This window comes from Pseudopodoces humilis, chromosome 10 (genome assembly GCF_049639895.1).
Source record: "Pseudopodoces humilis isolate 2021_Gansu_Grassland_sample_001 chromosome 10, ASM4963989v1, whole genome shotgun sequence".
NCBI classification, from domain to species: domain Eukaryota; kingdom Metazoa; phylum Chordata; class Aves; order Passeriformes; family Paridae; genus Pseudopodoces; species Pseudopodoces humilis.
In genome coordinates, this window is record NC_142209.1 from 15461074 (window position 1) to 15469582 (window position 8509).

An 8509-nucleotide genomic window follows, 5' to 3' on the forward strand; every position below is an offset into this window, starting at 1 on the left:
TTTCACCAAGATGTCCTGGAAATTTTGAGACTGTGGTACCACCCTCATAAACACATGAAACACAAACAAAATTGAAACCTTGTGATTGAAGACTTTGATTTATTTTAATTTATAATAGTTGAATTGTATTTCCAAAAAGTATTCCCTTTCAGGATGTTAAAATTAGTGAGAGCATTTAAAGCACTACTTCAGGTAGTGAATGCTGCATGGCAGGTCCCCTAACTATGCAAGTAACAAATGCTTAAAGAACCACTGGAAACAGAGTAACAGAAACGGAAGGTCCCCACAAATTAAATGTGATTATAGGAGTCAGCTTTGCATCGCTGTAAGACACAGAAATTCAGGTTAATAAGTACTGTTTTAATACAACAAATTGAGCCAAATATGGCTCTTGAAAAGCTCCCTAAGTTTGGAATAACCCTACTAACTTCAACAGATTTGCCTTAGGTTTTCATCAGGGTAAATGATAGCAAAGTGTCGTTTCCTTAAGCTGTTTACCTTACTGTATCATTTTTCTACATATTTATAACCTTCGTTCATCTGTGACTCTATGGCTGAGTACCCATGGAAGTTGTACAGGCATGTACAGGAAATGATAGTGAAAAAAATGCATCCATCCCAGAAAGTTACACTGTTCCTGCTTGCTTTCTCACCCATTAGATTTTTCTCACACCCGGAGAAATCTCACACTTCGTTCACTCAGCCTTCAGCTAGTGTCCAGACAAGGGGATATTGCAGAATGATGTCTGACTGGGGACATATTACATCATCACCTGATGCAGCTGGCAACTGTCTATTTCTCTCTCTGAAAATGAATTTCTAAACTCTTACATTACAATTGAGTCAATTATTTCTGACATTCAGCTGGTGAGATGTTCCTGGCACCCCTGCTGGGGCTCTCCTGGCCTTCACCAGCCTGTGAATAAGCAGCCTCTTCTTCCTTGCTCTTCCTTCTGACACTTCAGCTTCTCACTCAATAAAAAACCATGTCTCTGCTCCTGCTTGGCCTCATTGTTCATTGCATTGCTAAGAGGTATCTCCTTGCTCCTTGGATCTTCCAAGTATTTTCTTTTCCCATAGTTTCTTATTAATTAACTCCTCAAAATAATTTCACTGTGGTCCGGCCTTCATTTTTGATGGCCAGCTTGTTTCTGTGCTTTCAGAGATCATAACTGGATGTGGATGTGGGGGCTGCTCTGCTTTGAAAGGGAGGTATCCTGTGAAAACTTCCATTCCTCTGTAAACTAAGCAGGAAAAGAAGCCCTCAGCTACCAGGCTTCTCTGTATAGAACTTTATTGCATTATTCTGAAAAGTTCAATATGTCAGTTCTTTGTCCCATCCCATGACCTTTGGCCATCTTACAGAGAGAATGGTAAAAAAATTTCAAACTCCTCTGATTCAGAAAAGGGAACTCTCTTTATTGTGTGTAAAATTAGCAGGATGAAATTCTCAGCATGCTTTTCACAACCAAAGATTTAAATAGCTTGCCAAGGGAAAATTACTGGCTTGTTCAGTATATTTTTGTACTCCCCAGGATGTTGATACTCAATATCAGCAGTAAATTTGTGGTTATTAGAACTAAATAGGGTGCAAAGAATGGGAAAAAGCCCAGTTTACTAAGTCTGATTTTCACCTTTTTCTTTTCCTTCATTTGATGTCCTTTATATATATTTCAGGAAATAAGCTGTTCTTTTCTACGAAGTCCTCTAATGTTTTCTTAAAGCAGTGGTACATGATAAAATCCTATGTGTTCAGCCTTAAATCAGGGATCTAATTTCTGTTTTGCAGTTATGGTGTGGCCATAACTGTGCTGCTGTCATATGATTGAATCCAAAGAATGTGAGTGGCCCTTCCATGTGTATCAAAGTTTTGGGTTCCTCCCATGCTGTTAAGCTCTTCTTGTGCTGTATGAGAAACTGAGGGTGGAAAAGATGCATCCACAGCCTTGTATGCTCACTGAATTGAATTTGTTGAAGTAATGTTCTCAGAGTTGATTCCCTGAGAAAACAATATTTTTCTGAGCATTATTTGAGTTTTTAAATCATCTTCAATGGTGGCTTTGTGCAAGCTGAGGTGGCTCAATATTACAGCCAGCTAGGGTGATGTACATGTTATTAATTACTGTGCCTTAGCTGAAACATAAGAACTTTTTGAACAGCTTTAACACAGTTGCAAGCTATTATGTGTTGATACCCTTCATGGTGGAAGCTAACCCAAAGCAGATCTGACTAAAATTAATTTCAGCAGTCATTTCCATGAATAAAACTGGCTCAAAGTTATGCTTGAAATGCAAAATTTGAGGTGATGATTGTGTAGTTACATCCCCAAGCTGTGTACCTGATTTTTCTGTGAGAGATTGTACACTTGCAGCAGAATTGCATAAATTCATACTTTCATGAGCTCTTATCCCTTCAAATCCCAGATCATTCACCAGGTACCGATTGGAGATCTTTAAGAAAATACCTCTTCATATTTCCTGTTGCACTGTTGCAGTTTTCTGCCAGTAGATGTCAGCTCAGAACTAGTGAAAATTTATTCTGCTTGTTTCAAGATAATTAGAATCAGTGGTTCTGTGACTTTGGGCTTAACTGTTAATATCAGATTGCATGTTCAGAACATCAGAAAGCATGATGTCACTATTCAGATATTGAATGTATGACCAGTGTGACATGTGCACACCTGGTGGCATTTGTAAAGAGTGAATTCAGACTGAATTCACTGTGATGGAAAAAAAATAAAGCCAGGTAGTCAGTTATTAACTGTAAGGAAAAATTTTTCAAGACTGGACTCTGATTCCAAGTTAACTCTGACTCTAGATTATGCTAGGAAGCCGGGGAAAGGAACCACCGTGTTGCAGAGGGTGGTAGTAATTTGTGGCAACCTCTATGCTGCCAGAAACAAAATTACTGGAGCATTATGAGGAGTCTCTGCCCTAGTAAACTCATTAACCCTGTGAGACAATGTGAGGGAGGGATATGCTCACTGCTGGGATTTTTCTTCCCCTTTCCTTAGAACTGTAGGACAAGTTTGTATATGGTTGTAGTTTGTATATGTTGCTAGAACAGCATTTGAGAGGCAAACCTTTGACCACTGCTCTTTACAGTAACATGGCACTGTAAATACAAGCACCTGCTGGAACAGGAGGAGCTGTACTTCTCTACACACTGTGCAGACAGGTGCTGTAGCACTGGCTTTGTTTGCTTGATGGCATCTGCTCTGCAGGCAGACAGAAAGACTGATTAGATGTTCTTGGGACATGGTCATTCTTCAGGGCATTCTGTGTTTTGTGAGCAAGCATGGGACAGTCAGTCTTACCTTCAGAAATTCCTGCTTCAGGGATAGAAGCATGCTATTAGTGTATTCCCATACTTTCCACACTCCTGGAGCGATTTCTCCTGAGGACTGTGGAGGTCTACTCCAGAGATCTGAGTGCCTCAGCAACGGAGCTGAGTTGGTCTGTGGTACGGGAAAGCTTGCTGTGCTTTGTGAGGTAGTGACTCTAGCCCACTGATATATTCTGATGGAAGTGTTTCTGAGTTTTGCCTGCTCAAATCCATGCTTTAGAAGTGGGTTGGCTGCTCACACTTGCAGGTGAGTTGTTTATACTGTGGAGTAGGTATTTAGTGAAACCATTGGCATTTTCTCCTTGAAATGCAGAAGGCATAGGGCATGGAGGACAGACAAGGACACAGACAGGTGTGTGAATGCTGAAGCTACTGTGCACTACTGTGAAGGGACCCGGGCTTTGGGATCATTGAATCATGCAATGGTTGGGTTGGAAGGGATCTTAAAGATCATATGGTTCCAACCCCTGTGTCATGGACAGGAAAAACTCCTAATAGAGGAGGTTGCTCAAAACCCCATTCTATCTGGACCTGAACACTGCTAAGGTTCCATCCACAGTTTCTCTGGTCAACCTGTTCCAGTACCTCACCACCCTCACAGTAAAGAATTTCCTCCTAACATCTAAACTAAATCTCCCCTCTATTAATTTAAATACCATCCCCCCACGTCCTGTCATGTTATTTGGGATGGGCTGAAGCCATGATGTTGTTTATATTTGGGAGAATGATTCGTTTTTTTCCTGCATTCAAGGCCATCCCTGACACAGTGCAGCTGTGTAGCCTTGGATAGAACTGGAAAGAGAGCAATGTGAGAAAGGGATGTGAAGAACATCATCAGGGTATCCCTCTTTCGGCTCAGGTCTGTGCCCTTGCCTGAGCTATGTGGTACTTGTACCCATTCCTGGCCATATCCTTGCTAGTCCTGATCGCTAGCTGGCTTCCTGGCTTTACCTGGGAAGTTGGTCACCACCAACTTCTCTGACAATCACTGGACTATCAGCTGACCCTGGTTACTGTTGGCTGCTCTGCTCTACTCACCTTGCCTGGGGACTTTGGGATGGGGACCTTGCTGGTGAGGCCACTGTTACCGCTGTCTTTGTGCTTATTCAGCCTGGTGGGGCAGCCAGCTCCTGCTGCTTCCTGACACTAACCTGCTGCTACCAGGCAGCTATCACAGGCTGATTTATCTTCAGTATATTACAAATCAGAATTTAAAAATACATGTATAAATTAAAATCAAAACTTGTCTTGGCAGTTCAGTTCTCTGTTTTAGGACCATGGAGTCTATTAAGTGATTAATGATGTGTCTACTCAAAAGTCATGAAGATAAGAATTGATAAATTATTTTCAGAGATTAGGCTTTTGAACTCATAAATATCTTATAGATGGCATATCTGCTGCCACTTGATCCTCTAAAAAGAGAAAATGTATACATAAATTCCAAGAAAACATTATTCTAAATTTTTACAGACTGCATCCTAAGTCGATGCACAGTTGTGGATGTCAATACAATAAATTCAGAAAAGCTGAGTTGCACAGTTCCAGTGTCTTTAGTAGATTAACTGCCTGTTTGTATAAAAACTCATTTCTAGTGACCTTGCTCCTTACCATGTGTCATTATTTTATTTTTTTTTTGGAGGCAAGGAGGTTCCTCAAAGGTTGAGCCTTTGCTCAACAAATGGAACTTTTTTAACATGGAATGGCCAGGGATAGTAGAACTGGCTGTAAATGTTTGACAGTGGCAAGAGGTGATTTTGTTGAACTGCATGAAGGTTGATGCAGGTGACAAAAATCCATTTGGGTACCAGTGTTCTTAGGGCCCTCAATTAGACTGAGTTAAAAAACCTTGCACTGTAGACCCAGAAGTATTTCTATATGGTGTGCTTTCAGGAGCCTGCTTGTTTAGAGGGCTGATATGGGCAACCAGAAAGTCCCATTGTTCCTGGGGCTGGCTCAAGATGGGTGGGGAATTAAGATATAGCCTGCATATCTACTTCCAAGGGGCATAGGAAGTAAATTTCTGAGGGGAGCCATAAGGCTTGAACACTTTCAATAAAATTTTAATTAGATTTAACTATACAACCACCAGTTAATTTGTCACAGGCTTTATGGGTTTATGGATTTAGGGAGATTTTTAGGTGTTAAGTGACCATATGTTTTACAGGTTTAATATAACTTTAAGTTTTAGATGATTGTGACATTTTGCAAATTTTTTAAAGCTTAGTAATTCATTCCTTGGTTCTTCCTGGGTGTAGAACCTATATAGCAATGTATTTTAATAACAAACCAAATCATTAAGTATTCAATTAAAGCCAACCATTTTAAGCCTACCAGGTACTTGTTCACATACAGAGAAAAAAACTCAGGTGAAATTTGATTTGAAAAGATATGTACCTTTATGTGCTCAAAAAACTTAAAATAGCTACAGCAAAATTATGTGAGCCCCTAATAATTAGAGTAATGAAGGTCAGTTACATTGGTAATAGATATCTGAAGAACTCTGCATTCCCAGACTTAAGCAGTTATAACTGCTTGTGTGAAGTGGCTGGAAGCTGAGCATATGGGTGCTAGTGCTTCAGAGCAGTGGCACTGGTGTTGAAGCTGGTAGAAAAGCCACTATGAAACTGTGTGTGCAAGCTCTTGTCCCCAGACTGGTGACTGATTTCACAAGCACACGGTCCTGCTCCTAAGCCTCTATCCTTCTGCAAGGAACTCGCCCTCCTATTTCTGCCTGTGCATTCTGCATCCACTTCTGTGGAAAACTCATCCAAGGCCTGTTTGACTTTTCTCCATTGCTAAACACTCCCTGCTCTGTGCATGTCAGCAGCGGCTCTTGCTATTAGCGTCCACAGGCACATAATGTTAAGGACAGTTTAACAATATAAGAACTTGGCCATCCTCTATTACCAGTGCTGGTTCTAACTTGTTTCAGGCCAGAGAACTCCTGGAGAGTACAACAGTTGCTCAACTATTATAATGGAAAAAAGAACTAATATTTGAGGCCAGTGCGAATATTCCAGCTCTCTGTGCCAAGGAACCTGTGAAGGGAGCAGTGGATCAGCAAATGGAGATGCTTAGTAAGTGACCAGCCCAGTCCTGGGGAGTTTGCCCAGTCCAGAAATATGATAGCCTGTCACTGCTCTTGTTCTAATAGGTAATGCTGACCAGCATTATTTATTAGGGAGGAGGAAGGATAACACAATGCTGCACTGGGATGCACATGCTTGCTATTAGAATGCCTTCTCCTCCTTCATCCTCTTAGCTATGCTCTGCAAGTAAATGAGGAAAGATAAACAGTGTGGATTTGCAGCTCTGTTCTTGCAGTATTAACAGTCCTTGTGGGAAATGTTTATCATTGTATCAATGTGGTGATATGTGACTTTTCCAGGGGTCGAGGTGTTGTGATGATTAAGGCTACGGTCTGTAGAAAGGGAATGGGGACCTCACATGGGCAGAGTTGAGAGAGAGGTCCTTGCTATATCCCATCTCCTCCAGCTAGGACTGGACTGTCCCAGCTTCTGCACGTGGCCGCTGCCTGAAGCTGAACAATTCCTATAGGGGCTTTGAACTTTGAAGGTGGCAAAGGAGAACAGAGTGCTCAGGTTAAGAATGCATCCTGGGACCCAGCTTCAAGGGCTGAAACGTCTTTGGGTGGAATGGGCAGGGGAGTGTATGGAGAGAGGTGTTTCTGGGCGTGAGAGGTGCCTAGATTCAGAACTCTGGTACTCACTGAGAACAAGTAATGAGACAGAAGAAAAGGGCGTTTTGGCAGAACCTTTCTTTTAACTGATGCAAAATGGAGAGTTTTTTCAATAATGTAATAATATTTAAATACTTATGTGGAGGATTTACCCCTCCAGCATGAAACTTTACTATGCATATTTTGTTTTCTTCATGGGAGGGTCAAAGTATGTTAAAATTTGGGGGGAGAAAAAGCTGAGGGCAAGTTGTAGATGGGAAAATTGTTTTTTTGAGATAAATGGCTGGCTGGAGTCTGTTTTAGTTTAAACTAGGGCAATACAACTTGTGTAAGACTGACAGCAGAGCCTGTTTATCTAACTTTTGTTTATTATTATCTAGCTTTCTGAATTTCTAAACCTCTCTTTCAACATATTTAGAATTCCCATTTCATTTTCGCAGGATGCTGTATTTTGCATGATGCCTTTGACTATATTGCATGTGCAGGGGTTACAGAAAAGGCATTACATGTACATTAGTGCTGTACCTTTATATTTATCTATATGCCAAGATTAATCCAAGATGTGGTAATGTTTTGCCCAGAGCAATTGTACCAAGGAACCTTAACCCTGATCTTAAGAGACTTACTCTCTGTTCCTGTGACAGTTTGTTTATTCTTCACTTCAGGGCCTCTTCTGAGCTAAAACAGCCATTAAGAGCAAATTGTTCTGGACAGCTTTTCAGCCTCCAAGTAACAAAAACTGTGCAACTTCTTTTCATTTCTTCCTATACCTTTTCCAGGTGATTCTTTAAAACATAAATCCACTGTGGTATCCATCCAGAACTGGAATGTTCTAAATGCAGAGATATTACTCGACTCATTACCAGTGTGACCTTTCAGCATTCCCTATTCAGCAGGGGACAAATCCCACAGTACTTTGTGTACATATTATTGTGAATACAATATGTACAATGTCCATATTGGAGAAAAAAGGCATCCAGGTACTTTGTATGTTTTCAGCTGTTTCTGTAAGTTCTTGTGCTGAGTGAGTGCCAGATGAAATTGCAGCTGTATCGTAAAAGAATGTTATATGTTAAGAGTTTAGTCCTAAAATAGATCTAAACTCCTGTAATTCTGTGGAAGGTGTAAGTGCTCTGTATTTGTTTGAGTATTTGATTAATCCAATTAATCAATTCAATCTTTAAAATTAATAATCTCAAAAAATGAATGAAATGATATTGTTATATTAAGCAGAAAATAGTTACTTCTTACTTCATTACAAACAATTATATTATATGTGAAAGGGTAGAAGAAAAGAAATGGAAAGGATTGTTTGCCTGTAGTACAGTGGAGATATCAAGGGAAAACTGGAGCTTCTGTTAAAGTTAATAAGAGCTGGATCAAACCTAGGATTTCTCACAGCTCTCATGAGGCACCATGGCTCTTGACTTCACCAGTCAAGAATTAAAAATGAATAATTATGAA